At 38.4% G+C, this 25,792-nt stretch overlaps 1 protein-coding gene across 18 annotated transcripts in view; it reads left to right on the forward strand.

Moving 5' to 3' along the window:
- Positions 1-25,792, forward strand: part of RBFOX1 (RNA binding fox-1 homolog 1) — a 1,334,594-nt gene that overhangs the window by 607,845 nt on the left and 700,957 nt on the right. Inside the window, exon 2 of one of the 18 annotated variants that reach the window (XM_080382956.1) lies at positions 2,474-25,792. This exon is cut by the window's right edge and continues 2,306 nt beyond it. The exons of 16 other annotated variants lie outside the window; for them this stretch is intronic. The gene's annotated coding sequence lies outside the window, so the exon portion shown is untranslated. One more of the 18 variants, XM_080382955.1, reaches the window with a different exon arrangement.

A 25,792-nucleotide genomic window follows, 5' to 3' on the forward strand; every position in this document is an offset into this window, starting at 1 on the left:
ACCACAGTAAAATGAACATTTGTGCCTTCTCTGAACTCTCCAATGTACCCAGATATTCTGAAAGGCTCCTGGTAACACATCAGCATTGTAGTAAGGTAATTTCTGAGATAAAACTGATACCTTTCATTTTGGTGTTGAATGATTTGGTTTGGATTTCGTATTTAAAAAAAACATACATAAGCATTCTAATTTTACGGGACTTTGTGTTTGCTGTTGAGCTTCCACATACGAACTCATCTGAATACTCAGGGTTTTTTTCCTATTGTTGCATGCAGTTCCTTTCACTTCCCCATGATTGTTTTGGACAGAAAGGTTTAGGCAACTTTGTTGAACCGTATGTTTACCCTGGTCAAGTCATAAACAGCGATTAATGGATGAGTTGAATACCATTAATTTTAAAAACCTTGAATTGGCAGGGCATCTTTTATCTTTTAGAAGTTAAGTTTGCAAGTTAATTGTTGGATTTTATAAGTACCTCAATATAATGATTTTTTTGACATGCTGAGAACAGTAAACATTCAGTTTTTAATTTTAACAAGTGCTATACCTGTTAATTTGTCTGCTTTGGAATTATGAGGTCTAGAGCTAACTGCAAGGTAATCCACACTCATAAGTGTTCTATTAGCTGCATACATGCCAATTCTGTGACAGCAGAGACTGAGTGATTAGCTCTATTTTAAATTAGATAACTTATGAATAAAAATGCTGTGTTTCATTAAAATTACAAGTAAAGGCAGAGGGGAAGAAGGTGTCTTTGTCATGGAGTATGTTCCATTGATTTCTGTTTGTTTTAGCGGTAATTATTGTGATAATACCAACATATCGGCAGATTATATTAGAAATCCACAGTGGTATTCCCGAAGTTATGTGTAACAGTTATGATTTGTGTAGATAGATGCTTTCAGCCTGGCATTTAGTACAGGTTATGCCCAGATCTCAGTGTTAACTCTTCACTGATGTGCTCCTCCAGAGATATGGTTTACAGCCCTGGTACATACATTTCAGAGAGACATGCGTCCCCTAGAGCTGCCACCCTACACACCCTACTTCCACAGCAGGAGGCAAAGGTTACCTATGTGTATTAGCTCAGCTTTTATTTTTATAATATTGCCATGCAGAAAGTGGCCAAAATGCTTCATACTTCATAAGGGCCAGGAATATTTAGTAATTTTTAATTTTCAATTAGAAATTGTTGATGATTGCCTAGCTCTAGTATAGATTTCAGACTAGTGATTGAAGCCACGGTGGAAGAGATGTTGTCTTTTTAAGTAATTCTGTCACAGTCAGTATCTTTCAATTCAGTATAAAGTGCAGTTCATACAATGTCAGAAAATACTGCTTGCATCTTTTTTCACTGTTCCTAGATTTTGAGAAGTTGCTGCTTATGTCTCAAGGAAAGCATTAAAAACACTGTGAGAACAAGCAGCTCTCTGCACAAACATACAGCATCGGTTCTGCATGAGAAATAGTGCTGAACTTTCTAGGAAGAGTATTTTGAACAGGTCCAGTTGATAAGCACTCTAGAATCAATATTTCATGTTATTCTACTATACAAATATAACACTGATAGTAGCAGCACTACAAGAGGCTTGAAACAAGTCAATGTCGCAGGCACTTAGCATTCCATCTGCACATCCAGGAGGCAGTTACGGGATCCCTCGCTGTTATTTGCTCAGGGCACCGTGTGATTGAATGGTAACACCAGCCATGCTTATAGCATCTGTAGGTAAGTCTTTCTGACCTTCTTCCCTCTTTACTGGAGCTGCACTGTGAAATGTCTGTAGAAATGCTGATGCTGGGTTTTTCTCTTTTCCTTAAATTGAAGCACTCTGTTTAAAGGCTTGATTTTAATTCCTTTCAATCAAAACTTGTTGCTGATCTTGAAATCATAGACTAACTGCAAATATTGTGCTCACGGAATGAACTCTGGGTTTGAATCAGATAATTCTCACAATAAAGACTGGAAATTCTCTGTAAGGAAGGTGGATACTCTTTGGCATTGATATTTATAAGTCAGGCGATGGAGCAATGGAAAGATGGAATAATGAATTATCAGGAAGTCAAGGAAGTTAGAGAAACATAACTGGTGCTTATGCCCATTATTGTTCCAGTATTTTGACATTTAAAGTGGTTTGCAACTCTTCTCTTATTAGAGCTAATGCCAGACAATCAGTCACCCTAGAGCAGCAGTTCGACACCTAACTGTTAGTAATGCTACTCATAATTGATGAGCAGCAGCAGAATTTATAAATGAAATTATCTCCCCAAAGTTTAAGTATGACTGTGATTGAAGTAGTAATGATAGAGTTCATGCAAGTCCGTTTGCCATTTATCTAAATGTATCATTACTGACAGTGCTTTTTCGTTAACATTTTGTTATCCTTATTCATGTCATTGTTACAACGTCCTCTTAGATACCTGCAAATTATGCTGGCTTGTACTCACCTCTGCTCCTTTCTTTCCACCCCTATAGCTCCTGCTTTGGGATTAATTTGTGCAATGTTTGATTTCTAAGATCTCTGGGAGCATCTCCAACATACTCAGTGTAAAGTGCTATTCACACAGTTGGGGAATAGCTTTGGTTTTCTTGTAAGTACAGGCTTTTCCATCCTTTATGAGAAAATCACAATATGAGTATTTTAATTGAGAATTAAAAAGGTTAGTTTTACCTGCAAATGAAAATGAATAGAACTGGAATTTCTAGCAATCGAAAATGTATAATAATTTCAATTAAAAAACAAGAAAGTACCACCTCACCATGGATTTGATAACATCTTTAGCTAAACTTGGGATACTCCTTTTTTTAAAACTCTTACATAAAAATACTCATGGAGAGTTAATTTTGGTGAATATTCCATGAAAATCTGGAAAAAAAAAAAAATTGATCAGACATAAACTTAGGCAAATAGATTCTAAATTAAAAAAATTAAATAATCCTGTATCTGTTTTCTAATTCTTCAAAAATACAACTTGATTCTCTAATTTTGTGATGATTTTGTGATTCCAGTTACTTCTGCATGTAGAGGTCCTAAAGAGCTGTAGGACAGGTTTTCAGTATTAGTGAATCTCAAAGAATTGGTTGGAGAAAGACAGTCAGGTCCATTCTGTACACCAAAAAAACCCAGGTATACTTGGCAATGGAGCAGAGTTAGAATTTCGATTAATTCTGATAAACTTTAGGGTGAGATAACCACATATAGTTTGTTGTTTTATTTTTTTTTAAATAGACTAATTGCTCTGCAGAATTCTGTTGAGATCTGAAAAGGAAAAGCTTATATTTGTATGTGTTTCCCATCACCAGAGTATTTTTTTCCAAAATGTCAGTAAAGGTAGGGAAAAAATCCAGCAAGTTAAATGAGACAACATGTATAAATTCCTAGAAATGCTTGTTTTTAGAAATCCATCCAACTCTCAGCACTGACTTAATTTTAGAGCTCAGAACAGAAACAGCTTTAAAAATAGCTTATGATTTAATCCCTTTCCATCCACAAATTAAAATAGCAAAATTATTTACAGTGCATCTACTGTATACCACGTGAATGGTATACATTTCCTAGCCTGGCTGGTAACTTTGGGGGTTTGTAACTCATGAGGGAGCTGAAATGCATAAATAGAAACGTGACTTGAGAAGGCTGTGCCTGATTTCAGTGGTGGTTACTTCAGTCTATGCAGGAAAAGAACCAGAGGACTTCCAGTTTCTTCTTCTTTTTTTTAGTGTAATAGCCCTCATCTTCAAGCACATTTAGCAAATTCAATATCATTAGTAGATGAGACAACAGATTTCAAACAGCATCTCTGTTGCTCAAAACAGTCTAGAACATCATACATCCACATACATGGTTGGGCCCTTCTGGCAACAGTTGAATATTGGGGCTCAAAGGGTTTTAAAAAGCTGTAGCTTTGGTTCAGTTTTTAAATCTTTGCGTGTTTAGTATTTTAACATAAAACCTGTGGATGGACAATTTTCATTTGGGGTTTCTTGTAGAAAAGCAGTAACGTGTGATCTCCTGTGCGCCTTTATTGTGATGTGCTCTCTTTAATAACACATTATTCGTGACATGAGGTTTTGGTTGCTTCATTGAATGCAGTTAATTCTTCTAGTGTTTTATGTTTAATTAGTAATGGACTAACTGATACACCATCAAACTCGGTGAAGTCAAGGACACAATCTCCCATAGGTTTTGCCAGGCATCTAATTTATATGAATTTCCTATAAATCATAATAGCAATGCTTTAATCCATTAAAATCCACTTGGAAATTTAGAGACAAAAGACCATGTTTAATTTTCAAGCAGCAAAGTACTTTCAAATGACAGTGGCTTAATTATGTGACAATGTATCGTGTCTGCCGCGGTGTCAGTGAGCGGTGATGGTGAGTGTGGGACCAGCTCAGCTCCTTTTGAGGTCAGTGGCAAAACGCTGAAGGGAGCTGTAGCACACCCTGCTCGTAGCTCTCTGCTTTATATAGGTGTAAGCACGCACCCGCGGTTGCAAGTTCTTTAAAAGAATAAATTAGTAATTAGATTTAGCTGTTTAATACTTGGGGGGTGGGGGGTTAGCCATTAGCAATCTCCATGTCTGTCTGTCTGTCTCTAGAGATACACACTATTCAGTCAAGAGCAGTAGGATTTTTGGAGAGTGACTCAGTGTTCTAATACCAGAGACCCCAAGTCAGGCAAAGGTTTCTAAAGAGCAGTTACCTGCGTTCCCTTGTCACAATGCCGAGGTCTTTAGAGCAACATAAGCACCGTCCTACAGTCTCAGGTATCTTTCTGTGAACTTTCAAGAATGCCCAAGCCTTGCCCTTGGCTTTTATTTCTTGGCAGGATCTTCGACCTCTTCTCATAAGTATATAGGAGTCAGGGTGTGAAGGTGAGGCACAAAACTTGAGGCAAGGATCGGGAAAATGCAGTCAGGGAGGTCCCTCTGCTGCAGCTGGCCTCCCAGTAAGGTGCTGAAAAGAAAGGACATTTTGGTGAAACCCCAGAAAACCTGTGATTTGCCTTTTCCCTTTTGTTTGGTTTTAAGGACTCTTTGAACACTGTATTAACACAGCCCATAAACTGTTGAACGAATAGGTAGGAGCATTAGTTTCTCTGCTTGTAACGGGAAGGACAGCCTTTTCATAAAATTTCATCTCCTAAGCAAACAAATTTTAATCTGCAGGTTCCATCTTCTTCTGCTTTTTAATAGTATTGCTCTTTTAATATCACTTCTTTTCTAACAAGATCATACCCTGCTCCCTCAGGCCATGTTAAAAAGGTCAGTCACTCAGTGGTATTTTAATTTAAATAAAGAGTGAAAGACAGACTGTTTTGCTAGAATACTAAAAGATCACCTATTTAAATCTTCCTTTTAATGTCTGTTTAACTTTCTTTCTTTGAGGCTTTTTCTATGACCTTCAACATAATTTAAACATAATTTTTAATTCATTATTCATGCCATTAAATACTGAAACCTGTTTCTTTCTGCAGTTTATTTCTTTATTACGTGCATGTGTTGCTTTTTTTTTTTTTGGTTGGTCCTGTAATGATTTCTGACATGCCGATATTTTAAAGACCAGAATAGAAGAGTGCTTATTTTGAGAGGTGAACCCCCCCCCCCCCCGCATGTGTGCACATTAGAATTACTTCAACATCAGTATTTAAGATAAAAAATAAGGTAGCGGGGGAAGAGAGGTCAGACCTGGGGCCTCTTACCTTGCTGCAGTCTGTGCTGGTCCTGTGCTGCTGTGTGTGGGCAGGTAAGGGACTGCTTTCTGTGTTCTACATTTCTAAAGTGCTTCAGCTTCACACAGCAATAATGTGGCAGCTCTGCTGACACCAGCTCTACATCATTGTTTTGGCTTTTCAATATTTTTCTCACTTAGTAATTGAGTTTCACGACTTCATGCAAAAGATGGAATGAACTCCAGATAGTTACGTTATTATAGATTATCCATAGTGATACTGGGGTTTGTAGAGACTTGATATGCTGCAGAAAAGCACCAAAAACTAATAACACTGAATAAAGAAAATAAATTAAGCCCTTTAAATGATGTATTTTCATGGCCAGGGACCGTTTTTTCCACCTTTAGTAAAGCTGATGAGCTGGTATCTCATTTGTTGTACCAAAGTATGAATTGCACCCTTTTCTAGCAATGTGAAGAAGACGCATAGATTCTCATTGCTGCAAAACACATGCACAATTATTTTTTTAATTGTCTGTCAACATTCAATTACTTTAGTAATATAAACTACTGAAGTATCTTTCCCCGCTCAATTCAATAGTCTTAAACACGGCGCATTCACAAGCAGTGCTGTTTGGCAAACAAAGAAATAAATCCAGTATTCTGTTACTGTCTTTTTCCAGATTTTTTTGTCTGACAGTCATTAGCAGTACAAATTAATTGGTGAGCCTTTTAAGAAAAGGACAATGCAATATTAAGGGGAAAAGAGGTGCCAAAGAAAACAAGGTTAGGTCATAAAAGCGAAGTGACATAGGTATAGTATGTTGCAGTGTTCTTCGGGTCGTTTTTAAATCAGGGGCAAGAAACAAAGAGGTTCATAAAAGCACAGAGCTTCACGCAGGTTTGGGACCATTCCATAGGTGCCAGGAGCACAGATACTACGTGACTCTTCTGCATTTGTCAGCGCTGTCGCCATGGCCTGCAGATCAGCTGGATTCCCTTGCAGCTCACTGAGCTGTGGGCCAGCACGTGCCCGTGGCTTTGTGCCCAGCTCCGTAGGGCTGCTGTGGCAGCTGCTGAGCAGGCAGGTGTGTGGCAGCCTTGCCTTCCTTCTGCGTCCCATTCTGGGCTGCATCCAAGAAGATGTAACGCAGGACGACGACAGCTTCAAGTGATGAGCTCAACGTAGCACAGGTCCCCAGTCCTATTTGCGGCATTTGATAATAGCATTTCAGCTCAAAACATTGGTAATAATATTTTCCTGTCTCTAAGCACACTTCAGGTAACTTTGCATACACCACTAACCATCCCAATAAACATTATCAGCATTTCCATTAGCTGCTTGTAATAATCCTGGGGAACCAATACTCCCCAGTGTGCTGTTCAGTTGATGGCCTGTTAGCTTAAGAAATACCAGCATCGCCCCTGCCAAACATTGGATCGCCAGCACAAATTAATGGAGTCTATAGCTATGTATTCAGTTAATGGGATCCATATATTCAGTCACCTAGTAAGACCCAGCTATGAAATTACTTCCCCTTACATCGCTCTTTGAGAAGAGTTATTGTACCAGAGCTAAACTGGGATTAGGTGCTTTTATCCACAAGATATATGTCTGGGTTTTTTTCCCTCTCTCTCTCTCTCTCCTTCTTTTCCCCTCCTTTTCCCACCTCGCCTTTCAGCACTTTGAAGGAAGGTGACAATTTGTGACAAGGTTACATTCTTGTACTGCTGGTTGAAACACTGTGTTAGGCCATAATTTAAGAAGCAGTAGTAAAGTTAAGCTTTCTAGTGTATCATTCTCTGCTCTCTTTTGCAAAATACTGTCCTACCATTACAATAAATAGCCAACATGTCTTGGGCTATGTGGCTGCTTGTATGGGCTGGCCAGGTTATCCTGTTGGTTTTACACTATTTTTTTCCTGCTTTGAAAATTGCTGGTATGATGTTGAAGAGCATACAGTTCAATTCTTCCAAGGGCTTCATTACAAACATTTAAACTATGAAATATAGGTATATTTTTATATCTATATGTAATATAGATATATAAATGTATATCACCTTAATTTTGTGTCAAGCTTTATATGAAATAGATGTGAAGAATCATTGTATTGGGTGCCTAGACAGAAAAATTATTTAAAAAAACCCAAACAACAAAACCCAAGAGCTTTAGTGCTATGTATATTTTGATTTTCTTTCAGTGTCATCAGTATAAAAATTGTTCTGATAATGTTGCTAAATGTTGTTGTACATATGATTTTCTCAGTTTACACAAAACTAGTATTTGTGGAAAGCTTAAGATAAAACCCAGCTCTAGATTCTTCAGCGAAATGAGACTTCTGTTTCCATTTCAGAAAACCAAGACGGATAATCTGGAGCTTGCGAAGGTTCTCATTAATATTAATTCTTCCCAATATTTTTGTATATCAATGAGCTGAGTTTTCATATTTAAAACTGTAATGGTGTGATGATGATGGCTTCTTTGTTTTTCCAAGAATCGGGTTTTTTTTTTTTTAATAAATTCTAGTACCTGGGATCCTCAGCACAGAGGTTCAGAACTAGAGCCACTGCACACCCTATTGCTGGGTGCCGCTTTGCTGTGCGTGTCTGGCAGGGGAGGTGCTCTCCCTTGCAGAGCAGCCACGTGGCACAGAGCCACCAACCCGGTGTAAAGCAGTTCTCTGTCACCTGCTCACATTTTGCGTCAGAAACAGGCTTATGTTCATCTACTGATTCTTACTATACGTAATTGTTCAAAAGAAGTAAAAATGTTTACTTCTGAGTTGTGTATTTTAAAATGTTTCTTTGCAATGCAAGCTCTGTGGTGTGTGCAGCTTCGGTGCTGGGTCCGACCAGCATCAGTGTGTGCAGTGGCCCCAAGCCGCACACCGATGTAAGCGTTGGTTTGTATGTCTCGGGTAGTTTATTTTGAACAGATGTGGACGTGCAGCCCCTTTCAGCACTGCTGGCCCCACAGGAGCAAAAGCCACCTGGCAAGCCGCAGAAAGGTGGAGTTTAAAAGAGTGACTGTTACAGCTTTTTATCCAGCTTCTGGTTGAGTCTACACTGCTGGGATCAACGTACCACTGCGCCGTGGTAATAGAAAAATACATTTTACCTGCTTAATTAATAGAGCCTCGTCAGCTTGCCTGTTGGGGCTGCTGTGCCATGTGTGCAGCTTCACCCTGCTCCCGTTCTGGGGTGATATGGCTGAACCACTCCTTGCCATGATCCAGAGGCACCAAATTTTTCTCAGTAATACAATTCCTGCTTTAGTCCAGGTTGACTTTAATTTTTGTTGTGGTAAGACCATCTAAAGATTATAGTCTTTTGAGTGTCTTGCAAATTTAAAATCAGTAATTTAAACAAAAGCAAAATATCTTGTAAAAGGACACATCCACTTTTGCTTTTTGTCTTCCAGCCAAATAATAAGCGACTCCTCAACAAGTAGTTATGTTAGCTGCTTGCTAGAACTGAACTTCAGCACGTAGTAAACTATCTTAACATCCACATCCATTTTGGTCTTAGTGAGACTGTGAGTATAAAAAATGTACATAAAATCTAAACTAGTGGCCACTGAAAATACAGAACTTTATTTATTACATTAAATGACCAGTGATGGGGACATTGAACTTTGCCTTGTTTCAAGAATGATCAAAGATAATCCTTTAGTTTAAAAGAAGCAAACCCAAAACCTCACTGACACATCACAATTCATTTGCTGATGGCACTGCATCATTAATCTGATTTTTTAAAAATAGTAATTAAATGTTCACAACTAGGCATAAGAAAATTTTACATTCTAATGCTTATATTCTGTATGTATGAGACAAAAGTAAAGACAATAATGCTAACTGAATACATATTTTGTTTTTAATGACTTTGGGTGGGAGGAAGGAGCTTATTCTGCAACATTTTATTATATGGGTATTTTCATGCCCTGAATATATATATATATACATATATATGAAAATATTTAAAATGTCCCATACAGTATACGCATAAGCCTTAGGCCCATCAGCTTCAACTTTCTTTGCATAAGAACAAATTTTTCCAGCATGAGCCTATCCTTAACTGAGATGGAAAGTCAGTATCATTCTTTTTGCCCCAAAATGCTTGATTTAAAGTATATATATATTAAGTCTTTGCACATGTGGATGGTTTTCTTCCCTAGATGAATTAGAACAATCCACACATGGATATAGAACCTATTATTTTCCCAGCAGGATGTTAAACTGCTCCTCAGCTCTTGCCGAGCCGCAGCTCTAACAACTGCGGCTCAGCACTTGGTCTCCAACCCGTAAATCTTCCCCCCTTCCAAGAGGCTTTGCCTCTGAGGCTTGGACACTTTATGATGCAAAGAACTTTTTTACCTAGTGATGAGAAATCAGCAGAAGCTACAACTTTTTCGATGAAGCGGACATGGATCCTGGCTGCATCGCAAACCTGCTCACAATGTAGGCTCTGGCTGCTGCTGCTTTTGTCTAGGTTTATTTGCAGTGTGTTTCAGAGCCACCCTTACACCCTTCCTCTCTGACTCCAGAGGTTCCATTAGTGTGTTTTCAAAGAAGAAAAAGGAAGTCAAGTTTATCTAAAAGATATTTCTCAGTGCAGAGGATTTTGGTGAACTGGTTAACCTGCTTGTGTTGTGAGTTATTGATAATGGTAGATTATACTGATGAAACCTCATCATACATATGACTTGCTAGTACTTCTCTGCGTTGTTGTTTGGGTTTTTTCTCCCCCCACAACTGAATGAGTATATACTACTACCTAAAATTAAAACTGCAGTGATGGTGATTTTAAACCGAGAAGTTTTCAGAAAATGGAAACTACTTTGTAGTATATGTGACTTTATGAATAAATTAGCATAGTGATCCCTTTTAGCAGAATAGCTTATCTTTGAAACGTTGTGCCATCTACATAACAATCTTTTTCATTTAAGGGTTTTACTTAGTATAGTACTTGAGTGTGATTCTAAGGTTATGTGAATATTATTAAAACTGCTGAAAATCAGACATGTTAAATTATACTACCTAATGTTGAAAAATAAACCCCAAAGAAATGGCACTGAAGTGCTTATATTGCATTTGGCACTTATGTAATCTATACGATATGATATTTTAATGCCCCGTTAATTTGAGATGTGGAAATCCATTTTAGCTTTTATACTCATGAAGCAACTTTGTCATGCTATGTATGTGTCCCTTTTTGTTGAACGTGGATTTTCTCCACCTTGCTATTCATTCCTCTCTGTTTGCAGTTACGGTTGTCAAGTGATGTGCCGTCCTCACAGCTGCCTGTGCTGCTTACAGCTCCCACAGATGGTAAATGCTCTCCTAGCACTTGCTCTTTGTATTCTGTACTAGGTGTCAGCTTTGTGATTTCATTTATTTTCATCGTGATGCTAAGATAAATGAGAAATGTCTGTAAACCCCCTCTTCTCCAGTTTATAAATCCATAACTAATAATGTTTAGAACAAGATTTTTCTTACACATGGCTTATTTCAGATATAGAGTTTAACAGACTTTCTTGTTCAGCCTCTGAAGCTAGCCATTTCTGCATTAGGCAAAGGATGGCTTTGGCTAGATATGCTCAGTTCTATGTTTTTCTGATAATACAAGATGCCCTGTGCTATTAGGCTTTTAGCTGCAATGGTTATTGAATGGTTTGTTAGAAAAAGAAGAAAAACATACGTAGCAGAGATCTGAGGCAGAGTTAATTCATGTGCCTGTGGCACTGAGGCATGCTATTCAGATCTGTGGATACCATTATCAATGTATGGATGGAGTCCTGTGGGAATGTAACAATTTTAAACAAGTATTTTAAAGGAGAGATTCCAGAGTACTTTATATGTATTATACTCCTTCTGTTCAAAGCAACTGAAAAATAAGGCAAAACAAAAGTTATTTATGTTTTTTAAAGGAAAGATGAATTTTACAGGATGCCTATTGCATGTGAAATAATAAATGATAAAAGGTTTTCTTTAATGGGAAGTAAAAATGTCATGACATCACCAGAATATATTGCAGAAGAGGAAGCAAAACAGCTTTTGCCCAGCACACTGCTAAGTGGTGCTCCTGTGGTTTTCTGCTGTAGGAATGAAGAATGTATTTTCCATTCCTGTCATATTTTTGATATAGATACACACACAAAGGTATATAATGCAGAAGAAGTTTTTTGGTTTTGTTTTTTTTTTTATCAAGAATGTCTGAGAACTGCATACCAGGCTGTAAACTGTTGAAATTTGTTCATTAAAAGTTCATGGTCCATTGACCTTTTTGCCTTAAAGCATTGTATGAAGTACATTTCTAATCTCTGTTTTGCATGACAGATTGTTTAGCATATTTCTTGCACAGAAGAGTGGCATCGAGTGCCACAAAGACCTTGTTTAGCACTTGCAGACATAAGCAGAATGTGTTTGAAAATGTTGCTATGCTCTGTAGTGGATAATTTAGTTATAAGTGTCTAAGAAATTAGTATCAACAACAGTTATAAATTTATATTTCATTTAACAGAGTGACCTACAGTAACAAAAGAAAGACCTTCGCCAGTAGAAGGGCTGTGCTGAACTGTAGGGCTGTATCTGCATGGAACAGCTTACAGATTTGGGTACACATATTTTGGTTTTGCCATATTTAGGGATTCCACATTCTGTAGCAGGTGGGTTTTTTTAAGACTTTAATTTTCAGTGGTACAGGCAAGCAGGAGTATTTTGTCCTCAGCCTATCTCAGATCATGAGAGATGTCTGCTGTTAGATGCCTCCTCCCTCCCTGCTTCTAAGACAGTCTCTTTTTCTCTAAGCTGTTTAAAAGCAAATTTTTAAATACACTTACCTCATCTTGGCCAATGTAACCCAGAAGTTTGCTTTTATTAGTTTTCTTTCCTGTGAAAATATGTGATGAATTTAGTAAGATGCTTCGGAATTACTGTATTTGCTTCTGTCATCCAAAGAAGGTCATGCTAGGTGCAATATAAAGTTCTCAAGAAGTGAGTCAAAGAAAACATTATATGCCTGGCATCTTAAAATATTCATGATTTATTCAGTTTTGATTCCAAAATCAGTTTTTTGTGATAGTATTTCTATTTCTGCCAGTCACTGAATGGGATTCTCTTGCTGGGATCTATGCTCTTGCCTCTGTTCTCCACTTTCCGCTGTCCTGTGGTGCGAACACTTCTGCTGAGCCACAGAGACTGGCAGAAGTTACTTCACGGCACTTCCAGCCATGCGGTCAGGGAACTGCAGCCACGACGTTGTTATTTTTTCACTCTGTGGAATCACAGGGACCCGCGCCTGCCAGGGAGCCTGGCCACTGTCATTCCACTTTTCGTACTGTTACTGTCTTTCAGATGAGGAACTGAACCTGTATTTGGCCCTTGGGTCTCCATTCTTGTTTAGTCTGTTCAAATCTTTGTGCTCTGATCTGTGTTCTTCAGCCTTAAAGCAATTATTTTTAACTCTTTTCTTGCCAGCTCAGCAACTCTCACTGGCAGTATCGTGCAGACTTCCCAGACAGTTCTGTTGCAAGTTACACTGTGATTTACACTGTAATTCCAGTTGTTCTCTCCTTTTTCCTGGCCTGTCAGTCATTCTGGACTGAAGGCATGTCGGTTTTGCTTCTTTGAGTCAATTCCAGCTGCATGAATTTTGTTGAGCTTCTTATTATTCTAAGCTCTGTCTACTAGAATTGGCAAAAGTGAAAATGTCTTTCCTGGGAAAACTTCATTTACAGCGTTCTGGTATTGCTACCTAGTAATTGTTGGGCTTTTTGTTGTGGTTCCAGGAGAAGTGGGCGTAAAGGTGCCTAGAATGGTGAATTGTTTTTCTAATGACCAAATAACTGGAGCAGCAGATTGCAACAAAACCCCATCCTGTCCCATTCTGCGAGACAAACCAATTGGTTCCATTCTGTGTTGTAGCTGGTATCCCGCCTTCTGCTGTCAAGTTCTCAACTGAAAAGCTGTGAAAACTTTTCCTCTTGTTTTAGTGAATGTTTTCACAGAATTCCTACATTCCGCTTTCAGTTAATGATGCAGAAATGTAGCCACCAACATTTCTGTCTCTTTCCTCACAGGTGGATTGATAGTAGTTCAGTTGTTACTGGGTTGTGCCCATGCAAACTGTTTGGTATCTACTGTGATTTGGTAAAGATTATTCCCTTCTGTATAATTGTATTGGTCTTGATGGCTATATGGTATGTGATTCATCAAGAGAATTAAATCTTGCTGCGTTCTCTCAGCTCTCAGATTCTAGATTTGGGCTAGATTTAGAAAGCTTTATCTTTTCAAGTCTTCAGTGGAAAGAAGTTTCCCTTCATACACATGCCAACCATTTACTGTTCCAAGTGATTCTGTTATGACTGTTCAGATCCATTTTCTGGTTTTCTGTTCTGTAAATATGCAAAAATATAGACCAGGAAATAGAACAGAGACTCCAGTTTTGTCTTTGGTGTTGTTTTTCTTTTCCTTGATTTTAGCATTTAGATAAGTTTTAATTTCTTTTTGGCTTTCATGCCAGATTTTGAGGTAATGATGAGTTGTAATTTTACCCTTGTTGTTTTATGCTTTCGTAATAACGGTATTAATTCAGTAATTTCAGTAAACACTGTATAGCATTACCGGTTAGGTAACAATGCTCATACACTTTAATTGCTTGGGGTGGTGTGTAGTTCTAAAAGTGTTAACACAATTATGGAAGATTCTGTTCTCTTGAAATACGGTAAGTTTTCTGAGGATGCAGATGGAGCAGTCATCTACTAAATCTTACAAGGAGTATGTTGAGAAATCTGTGTAGTAAGTGTGACACTTGTATGAGCAAGACATTTGCATCACGAGGAGCAGCTAAAGTCACCGTGTGAGTTTTAGAATGGCAATAATGAAACTGCCAGAGCAGAGTTGATGTGATGGTCAATGCTCTTCTCTAGATGTGTATGCTAATAAAAATAGATGAATCTTTCAGTGGTGTACTGTTCCAAAAATCATTCTACTCTGACTTCAAGTCTAATTAGTGAAATCATCCAAAACGCACAGTTCTTAGCATAATATGAAAAAGACTTAATGATGTGTGATGACTTACAAGAATACAGGAAATTGTCTTATATTTTGTAAATTAAGTCTTACTCTTCCCATCTTATTAAAAGATGATGCCACCCTATTGTTAAAGCATTGGTAGTCAGAGCCTTCCAACCTGTTTGTAAACAACTGGTCTAAACAACTTCAGTAGAAAATAGTACTGGATATTGGTTTTGGCACTGTAATTCAATCAAACCTGTCACTTTTGTATTTTCCAAATACTTACGATCAAGATGCACCATACTTGCAGGTCTGTTGAGGATATTAAATATGTGTATATATAGATATATATGTAATGTTTATTCAGTGCAGCAGATGTTCAGGGGAGAGAGCTAATTTGAGCCATGCAATGCGGCACGGTAGCTGTTTTCCTTTCCTTGCCGTCTCTCTCCCCCCAGTTTGTTCTTGCTGCAGTGTGAACTCAAGCCTAGCAATAAACTTCTGGGTGACTTGCTCTCTCTACTGCTTGGTTCTCTCAACACCTGTGTTCACCCCTTTCCTTAGTGCTGTCCCTTTTACCTTCTGTGCCAGCTCTGTGAGGCTGCCCAGGCCCGTGAAGGCTGTCTGTAGCCTCCTTGCGTGTCCATTAACAAGTTCACAGCTCAAAATATTAGGGATTCTCCCCACTTGCCACCATTTTCACTACTCAAATTGAGTTACCTCCAAAATGAACCTCATTTCCCTGACTCCTAACATACTGCCTTTACCATCATTTCTCTCTCTTGACTAACTGATACTGGCTTAGGTAAATTAAAGGCTTAGCTCTTATATGGAAAGGCAGAGAAAAGGATTGTAGGGAATGACTTTTTAAAATTCAGTAGAAACATCTGGTTTCTGCTGCTACAGGTTCTAGATCAGTTAGACTTTGCAGATAACACATGGATGGTAGCACCACACCGCAGCATAACCTTTGAATTTGTGGCAAGAAAATTGTTACTGTTGTACTCACAGCCTGGCATGAATCATTAGTGGCGACAGAATCCAGCATCTCTAACACTGTGCTGAACAGGCAGTCCTGTGTCCAATGTTTCCAGGAATACGGCCCCCCCGGCATGTGGAGAGAGTTGGGGCGGGTGGGGAAACCAACAGAAGCTCCTGCAGCTGGGTGCCAGCGTCTCAGGGCAGCAGCTGGAGGTGATACAGAATCGATGGAATAATGGTAGTGTGGTTCTCTCAAAAGTCCCAGTGAATTTATTAGTTTGGGAACCTTTCTGTGATTTTATATATATAAATATAAATGTATAAATATCACTCATACATAAATATTTTATATATATGTGTGTGTGTAAGGATAATCTCCAAATCTCTTTTTTCTTTCCTTCTAACTTTCTAGTAAAGTAATATCACATACTTAACCTTTGAGTAATATTTTATTACAACATGATATAAAGGTAACTTGCAATTTTATTATTACTGTAATTTTCATTCAAAATTTTGTATCCACAAATTAACTTTATTCCGTTGAGGTTAGTGTGGAATACGGTACCCTGGCTTGTCTCCTGAATTTTCAGTTTCCCTCTCTGTTGTTCAAAGCGTGAATGCCATTTTGTTTTCCAGGGAAAATCAGCACTTAAGGTAACACGTTGTAAAAGCACTATTATCTTCTGAATGGTGAGATTCAGGGTTTTGAGGAGGAGTGCGGGGAGGAAAGGCCATGAAAATATTGGAACCTCAGAACATACTAGAAGCTGGTGGCATTTGGCAGGAGCTGTAACTAAGATCAGGAGAGGGGAAATATTGATAATGGAATGAAATGATAGTGCTGACTTTTCATGTGGATTTAAAGAGAAGTCTGATCTCTCTGAAAAGCTTTTTTGGTAGAAGTTAGTGTCTAGGGCAGGGGCGTGAGCATAATACCGTGATGGAAGTGTAATTCAGAGTTTCCTCGTTTGGAAGGTCATCTTTCCTTTAGTGTCACCTTTAGCTTCATGTGCTGGATTGAGCAGAAGCAGCCAGACTCCGGTTCTTGGAAGCACTGTTCTGTACTCTGGGTGGGTGGGAATATACACTCTCCTGGTTCTCTGTATTTCCACAGACTTTACAGTTCTCTAGTGACTAGTACTGATGATTCTAGATAGAGGGAAGTGGAGCACTTGGCTCTGTTTAACACAAGCCACCTCTTTATTATCTCTGTAAATAACATATAGTTGCTATGTATGCCTTTTCACTTGTGGACTGGAATCTTTATTCCACTGCCAGGTTAAAGACTCTCACTGTAAAATTAATGCGTTCTTTCATTTTCTGCCACTGAGAGGGGAGGAAAGGATTCATAGCCTTGATGTCCAAAATTATACCCAAGAAATTGGAGGTAACGCTTCTCTGCTGTTGACGGACCGCTGCACTGTTAGTCCTGAAACAATCCTGGCGGCTGAATGCACTGAGCACTGTGCTCGATCTACCTGAGAGTGTGTCTCTGCCCACTCTCATTCCTTGTGTGCCAGCTGTGCATCCAAGGGATTATGTCATCCTCAAAATTTTTGGCCTGTTTTCCTGTATTGTCCTGCATTTTAAGAAATTCATACTAATCCAGATTCCTCAGGGCCAAATTTCTGGCACTGAATTTCAGAGTTTTGTCTAGGGAGACTTTCTTCAACCCTACAGACGTGATTGCCACAGACATAAGGGATAAGTTCCAAAAAACATCCCCATAATAGTAGAAATATATTCCATCCACACTGCAGTTGTTACTGGGTTACTGTGAGGGAGCGTGTGGGGCAGTGGGCGCCCTGTCCCCTTGACCCACCCAGTGTGTCCAGCATGCCCAGGCACAGGGCATGACGAAGCACCAGAATACAGACTGTCCTCTGCCTTTTCCTGGGTTTCCATTCTGAAAATTGTTTTTCACCCAGCTGGCAGCCTGCCGTACCTGGCCTGGTGCAAGGCAGCAAAGGGCTGTTCATGGATGCTTTGCATCACTTTCTTCCGAGGGACAGGGTGCCCTGCACGTGTTTTGATCTAAGGTCACACTATTGTGGCAGAGATGTGTAAAAGTGAAATACGTGATGAACTTGTTTTCATTGCCTCTAGTGAACAGTATATGAGCTTTGAGAAAATGTGTTCAGAAGAGTCATCACTGTGCCATCTGAATTAGTGAAATAGAAGTGAATACTTCTGATTTTCTGAGAGACTGTTTTCACAGTGGTTGTCCCCTGATAACCATCACTGCAGCCACAAGGTAATCTCATGTGTACATATGTCAGGATGCTTAGTATGCTGCAAAAGCCTGAAATGCTTTTTTTGATTAACGTTGTTCTTGTCCTGCAGGTTGGGGTGGAACATGTACCACCTTGCAACCAGTAAATGCCAGAGCTTTGGTGTTATTAACAGTTTACTTCTGAATTCTTTCAGGATAATTGCTTCAGGAATGACATAGAGCATGTTCTTGCTATTGTGAATATTGAAATTATCTCAAACATGTTGTGGTTATTTATATGGGTTCAAATAGTATTGTCATGGGTAAGACTTACAAATGGGTAAGTCTGAGTTAGAGAAAAGTATTCAAGTTTTCACTTACCAAGATCTACTGCTGCTTTGCGTTCAGTTGTGCTTTGGAAGTATTAAAGCATTGCAATTCTGCTTACTAAAAACCCGACAAAGCAAAAGTTTTGTTTCACTTACGAGAAAATAATACATCAAGCTTGGTTGTTTTGTTGGCTTTTTAAAATGAAAACTCTAATAAAAAGTGCTCAGAGAGAAAACTTAAATTTTGAGTATCCACACTTAGAGCGACCTCAGTACAATTTGCAGTTGTTTAGCAGGGAAAAACCAAATTGCCCAAATTCTGGTGTTCTAATTTATCTTTTAAAAGAATCCACCAAACAAATAGAGCCCCATCTATGCATTTTTCTTCCTGGCAGAATTCCACTACTCAGTAATGAACAAGACATAAAAATGATCCGAGTTTGAGTTTAACCAGAGGTAGAAATACAGCAGTGCATCCTGGCTCCCATACTTATCAGGTTGTATTTTCCTTTAGAAAATTCTTTCATGTGCCAGTGGGATAGCAGAGAAAGATAATGATCTGTTGAGTAGGAGCAATGAAGTAAGACTCTTAGTCAATAAATTTGATCAAAATGCAAGCAAGTGAAATAATATATTATCTAGTACAGCTGTTCAGTTACATATACATTGTTCAAATAATTTGAAAGCTTATCCTATACACAAATGTTTGGGTATAGCATACCAAAAATTAAATGCAATTTATCTATATTTATGGCAATTTATGACAGGGAAAAGAACTGAATTTTATTATAAAATTTTATTCTGAATCTCATAGTAAGACTACTTAAAATTAAATGTATCCGATTAATGCTGAGCTCAGCACAATAATTATTCTTTTAGAAGAATTCTATTTTAAAACTAAAGCTAACCAAAAAGCATTTTTATCAGCAGAATATTGAGCTTCAATATGAATTTTAAAATCTGCTAAGTTTTGGGGTTGTTTTATAGTACAAAAGAGAAAACAACCACTTTTTTTTAATTGTGAATTTCCCATTATATATTGCACTGTGTGCTGTAATGGCAGATATTGATAGAGTCAATTTAGTGAAATAGGTACTATATAGTTCAGTTAAAAATACATAGTAAATATTGACTCCTGGGAAGCTTGTACTTCTTAAATAAGACTTAAATGATCCAGGTTTGTGGTTTTTTTTTTTTTTTTTTTTTTTTTTTTTGTGTTTGGGGTTTTTTTATTACCACATTGTATGGTATTGGCAGTAGCAAGAAATGTCTCCCTTAATAGTGGCATAATTTACTTGTATGGCTCTCTGTTTGTCAGAACCAGAAATATTTTGCCACGTTACTGGTCTATCCATTTTCTAGAATCTTTTCATGAAGTTTTACATGCAGACTGTACTGTATGTAGGCTGTGCCATGGATGTTTCTTATACGCTGGTTATAAAAAGACTTACCTGGAAACCTCCAGATTTATTAGGTGACTTGGAGTGCCACTGTATGCAATTAGTATTTACCTCCCTTGCAGAATGATTACTTGGGAAATATTTGCAATTTGACAAATTATATATGTAATTATATAAGCTTTGGGGTAATCATATGTATATTTTAGTTATTCAGTACATTTAATTATGCTTTGTTATGAACTGTTTACAGCAGTTCTCACTGAGAGGGGGAGAGGAGAGAGGGAGGGCAAATGGAGCTGGATGTGGAGTAGAACCAAGGGAAATCTTGTATTAGAGATTCACCAATGAATCTTTGCAGACTTTATGCAAATCCAGTGGGTATTTTGTGAAAGTGTTAATGAGTGTCACATCCTGATTACTGCAGATTTCCCCTTAAATTTCCAACCATACCAAATCCAATTGAAACTGCTAAAATTAACATCAGAAGTCCACACAGTTTGTCAGAAAAATGTGTGAAATTTGTTTTCCTAATACCGTGCCCTAATTATTCATGGAAACATTATATATACATGTTGGTATAAAATATCCTGTATACATTCCCTGATGGATGACAAACTTAACATTGGTCCCCATAAATCCTTCTAAAGGAGCATCTATTTCTGAGGGTTTTTTTTGCATCTTACTGCAGAGGAAACTGTACCATTTAACTGCCAGGGCCCTGAGGCTCCTATTAGGAACCTACTTGTTCACCAACAACTAGGAGGAGCAGCCTCCTTGCCACAGCGCACCCTGGTCCTTTTGCTCAGCGTGAGGTGGGGCCAGCAATATAAGAAGTGGTCCAGACACATTGATTTAGGTAATTTAGTTGATACAGTCAATCTAAAAAATTGCAAGGAATGCAAAGTAAAAAAATAAAATTAATTTAAAAAAATAAAAATTCATTTAATTGGTATGTTTCCCTTTATCTAACAGTCATTTTCAGGGTCTTCAATGCTTCATCCAGCTCACTTGCCTGTCTCCCCATTATCTTTGTGTTTCATTGTTTAGGCAGTCTCTCCTCTCAACCCATCTCCCAGCTTTTGCTGGTTTGGAATTTTTGAGATGATCTGCCATTCCCTTTGCTCCCTTTTTACTAGGTCTGGCAAACCCATTCTGTCTTTAGATCTGGGCCAAGAAAGCCCTTGCAACTTTTGAAGGTATCTTCAATATACAAACATTTGAGAGGAAGGAGATTTTCATAACTCCCCATTGGGATGCCACGGATGCAAAGGCAGCTGGATATGAGATCAGGCAGTTGTTATGTATCTTTTATTTTGCCTGTCTTTATCTGCCAACCTGCTGTACACTGTTAATATAATTCTGAATGCCTGCATATATGACATGCTGTGACCTTAATGAGCCTGTTTATTTCAAGATACGTAGTGGCATCGTTCATTTGCACATTAAAGGAAACTTTGCTGGAAGAAGACAAATTTGAGGCTACAAAAGCTTTGTGATTATTGTAATGCTAATCTGTATTCAATCCCATATATTAAGTGTCACATCTTGAATACTTTAAAAAATTAATTAGTCAACTGTGTTGTGCCACAGATGAGCAGAAGCAAGTGGTTGCCTGCATCCACAAACTGGGATATTCTCTGTGCCAACATGACTTTAAAGGGGAGCAGTAACTGAGCTGGAGGTGGTCCCATCCTCCTCCCTCCACCTGGTAGTGTACAAGGGTATGGCATTTGTGTGATTGTTTTTTTTAAATGATGAGAGTGTGTTTAAAGTGTGTCAAGTAACAATGCCTACAGTGCTTTACAGCCTGTATTTAAAAAGTTATTTAAATCTTCACATGCGCTTTAGTAGAAGTTATAGATCATGCATCTAATGCTAGTGAGAAGAGTATTGTCAAGATGTTTTGCAGTCTGGAGAGCAACTGTAAATGTAAATAGGCTGAGTAAAAATAAATACAGCTGCTTATTCGTCATTAACTATACATAAAAGATACACATTTGTCAAATTTCTCAACAGAATTGTACCTCCGTATGCCTCACAGAGTTGGACAGGAGGAGTGGGGTTTTGCCCACTTTCTGAGCCAAAAATTTTCTAGAAATCTCTAAGAAACTTGCCTGTCATTCTTTTTTCTTTCCTCAGATTGTTGCCTGTACGTACAGGCAACACGTGAGACTCACACCTGTTTCACGTGGGGTCGTGCTCACAGTGTTTTACTTGGGACGTAAAGGTGGATTGAGAGGTCCAAACTCGGACTCCTTGGAGTGTGTGTGCCTCTAGGGATGTCAGGCAGAGGCCTCGGTGCCCTCCCCTCCCGGTTTTGGGACAGGACAATGTATTCTGTTAACTGCATTTGAAGTGATGAGCCCCATTTAGAGCCCAGTTCTGTGGGTGAGGCTGCAGCTTATCCCTTTGAAGGCATCCCTTGCACAAAGTGATCTCCAATGGCAAGCAATTGCACTTCCCGGGTTTTTAGATGTTTTCTTTGCATTTTTACATTCCCTCTCCCTGTGGTATGGTGAGCACTGGCAGATCTGTATTTCCTGGTCATGTGGCTCTGCAGACAAATTAACCTTTTGCAGTTTGACTGAGGAAATGATTTACGGTAATACTTAGTGAAGTAAAAAATATTGCAGAATTGGAAAACATTTGGAATTCACAGTACAAGTAAAAGTTTTTTTTTTCTAAATGTTGCTACATAAAGAATTGTAACTTGTTTGTGAATACCCTCTAAAAGCAGTTCCAGATTGCCTTTGGAGGAAATATATTGGCAAGTGTTTAAAGTCCATGTTTCAGCCTTAACTAGTAACCCTTGTTCATGCAGAAATATTTGCCTTAGTAATATGAGGTTTTGGGCATAGTTTAGCATTTCGTCAGGGTTGTGAATAAGCACATAAGGAATTATTTTTCTTCAAGACTTTCCAGAGACCTGTTTCTTCCTCATGTTGGCAGAGGCATCATTATCGCATGTTTCACATTAAACATTGCAATGATCTGACAAAATCAGCTGATAGCCTTAAAGTGAATGCTTCTGATAACTTGGGGTTGTGCTTTGCTTATACTTGATAAAAATTCGATACATATTTTTTCCTTGATCTGATACATCTTCAGCAACATGGCTTTATTTCAGTGCTTTGGGTAAGTAACAATCTTTTGATCGTGACCTTCTAAGCAGCAGTGTTTGTGCAAAAAATCACTGTCTTGTGGAATATACATTTTGGGCTCCTTTTAGGGAGGATAAATAAATGGATGACTTATTATTTTTATGACAGCTTTCATACCATTTATGCAAGAAACTTATTGCAGCAAGGTTTGAAGTGAAATGTATTAGATCAGTACTAGTTTAGTTGTATCAAATTGCATCAAAATAATGTTCCCCTCTTACTATTTTACTGATAGTGATTGATTTCTTACACTTGATTCTGAATGAAATTAGGCATGGATTTGGAGAGCAAACAAAATTTTGCATTTAATACTTTTCAAAGTTTTGGATTTAGCATTACAGTAAAAGTGCCAAAGCGGGTGCATTAGGACACTTACAGCACATAAATTACTTCATTTGTGAACTACTTTGATTGTATGTGTAGCCAAAACAATACTAGAACATTCAGGAGAGATTAGTGGCATCAGTTTCAATACAACTCCTTGAAAAAGACGAAGCATTTCAGATGGGTCTCATCACATTTACAAATTCTTTACAGATACTATTTGTGAGCAAGGGACCAAAGAAAAAGCACTGACATTTTGAATATACAGACAAATAATTTGTGAAAACACCTAGTACTTTGTGTCAGTGAAACTTTTGAACAGCCCTTATGTAGGTGTAATGCTAAAACTGCTCATTTTTGTGTACTCCTGTAATTAGTCTCACCGTGAAGTTGGCAATATTGTGGATGCTTGCAGGGTCAGGCCTCTGGAGAACATTTTAAATTCTTCTTAGTAGAGGAAAAACTTGGGGTTACGGGTTGCATTTCTTTTGATAGTTCAGGTTTAAAGAACCTTATCTTTTAGATTCTCTCCAAAAGATTATATTTAGTAACAGTGTAATATTACAAATTATCAGATTTAGGTTTCCTTGGGCTTTTTGATTGCCTTTTTAGGAATGTGACATATGATTGATATTGTGTTTCTTAACACGTTGGTCATCTCTCTTAGACCTACACACTGTAACCATAAAACATTTTGGAATAAAACTGCAGTGTGTTTATCATAAATCACATGATACTTTTCCATCTGAATATGCTTCATTAGGCTTCCTTTCTGTAGTACTACTAGATCGTTAGATGGCATGTAGAAAGAAATAATTTCAGCAGTAAACAGTCAGGCATGGAGAGCCCCCATGTGTTTGACATATAAATGCATTAAAGATTTGACCACATTTCATCATGCTGTATGAGAAGTATTTGCAAACCAGTATAGGTGCAGAATTACCTTCTGCTTGAGTTGCTACTTTTGGATTTTACTAATCTTCATTTTACTTCAAAGAATAAGTTGCTTTTTGATAGTTCCCACAGCACAGAAACTTCATTCTGTAAATTAAGAGCTAACCAATTACACACTGAAGCTATTCAGCTGGAAGCTTTCAAGTGTGACACACAAAGCTTTGGATCAGTTTCAAAAAAACTCGTAACAAGCCCACACCATTCACTAAAAGGCACCTACTTTACCATTAGATACTCTGGTCTATTTCTCTGTGAGGGAATTTCCTTTATACAGTGGTGTCCTGGTTTCGGCTGGGATGGAGTTAGTTTTCTTCTTAGTAGCTGCTGCAGTGCTGTATTTTGGATTTGGTGTGAGAATAATGCTGATAGCACACCGACAGTTTTAGTTCCTGCTAGGTAATGTTTATGCTAAATTAAGGACTTCTCAGCTCCTCAGGCCCTGCCAGGGAGCAGCCCGGGGGGCGCAAGAGATTGGGAGGGGGCACAGCCGGGAGAGCTGACCTGAACTGGCCAAAGGGCTATTCCATACCACAGGGCATCATGCCCAGTATATAAACTGGGGGAGTTGGCTGGGGGCTGCCGATGGCTGCTTGGGGGCTGACCGGGTATCGGCCAGCCGGGGGTGGGTGAGCAGCTGCACTGTGCATCCCTTGTTTTCTTGTCTCCCTTCCCTTTGGATTTCATTCCTCTCCCCTTCTCTCTCCTTTTCACTATAACTGTTATTATTATTGTTCTTTTGGTTGTATTAGATTTCATTTATTAAATTGTTAATATCTCAACCCTCAATTTTTACATTCCTTCCTAATTCTCCTCCCCATCCTTCTGGGTGGAGGGGGGAGTAGGCGAGCGTGGCACTTAATTACTGGCTGGGGTTAAAACACAACAAGTGGAAAAAATAGAAATAAAATGCTCCTTTTTTTTTAAGGAGAAAAGGATATAAGGGCTTAGATAATAAACATCTAAATGTCTTTAGAACTTCTGGTGCAACATGATACATAATGTGATGACACTCTTCTGTATTAGTCAATAAATACTTTGAAAATATTTCTTTGAAAATCTCAAGTAAAACAGATGGAAATCTGGAATTACAGGAACTTCAATAGCCACTGCCACCACAGTAATATTTCAGTTAATTAATGATTGTCCCTGCAAGTGTAGTGGAAAGAACAGAGGTTAGAGAGATGCCTTCTTTCCCCATGATAGTATGTATGTGCAAAGAAAGTCATGGCAAGGATCTCTTGCTGAACCATAGCAAGATCCTATCTTCCCTGTTGCACTTAACTCGCTCAAGCTTTTGCTTATCCTTTTATAAGATAAAGTTTTTATCTTATCCTGCAGATCACTTCACAGGGAATTTAACTTTTGGTCTTGGTGTTGCTCCGTAAACATTGTTACTGAGATGGGTATTGTTCCACACAAGGCTGCTGAAGTGTCTGTGCTGTCAACCAAGGGGATGGCACCCCAGCTGAGGGGCTGCAGCCCCCTGTACAGGGAATCAAGGATGAGCAGTGGCATCATTTATTCATTTGAGCATTTAAAGAATTGTATCTCTTGCTCATCTGTGTAGTGGAAGAAACACTCAGACCAAAATTATCCACCACTTAGAGAAAGCGGTGAAAATGAACATGTAAAAGTGTACAGGTTTTTTTCAAGTTACCTGATTCTGTAGGCTGAAATGGGACTTTACCATGCTTTTTCTTTTTTAAAGGTGGATATACAAATTCAGACTATTATTTTGATTGATCATCT

Source organism: Falco punctatus (genome assembly GCF_963210335.1).
Source record: "Falco punctatus genome assembly, chromosome: 4".
Lineage (NCBI taxonomy): Eukaryota > Metazoa > Chordata > Aves > Falconiformes > Falconidae > Falco > Falco punctatus.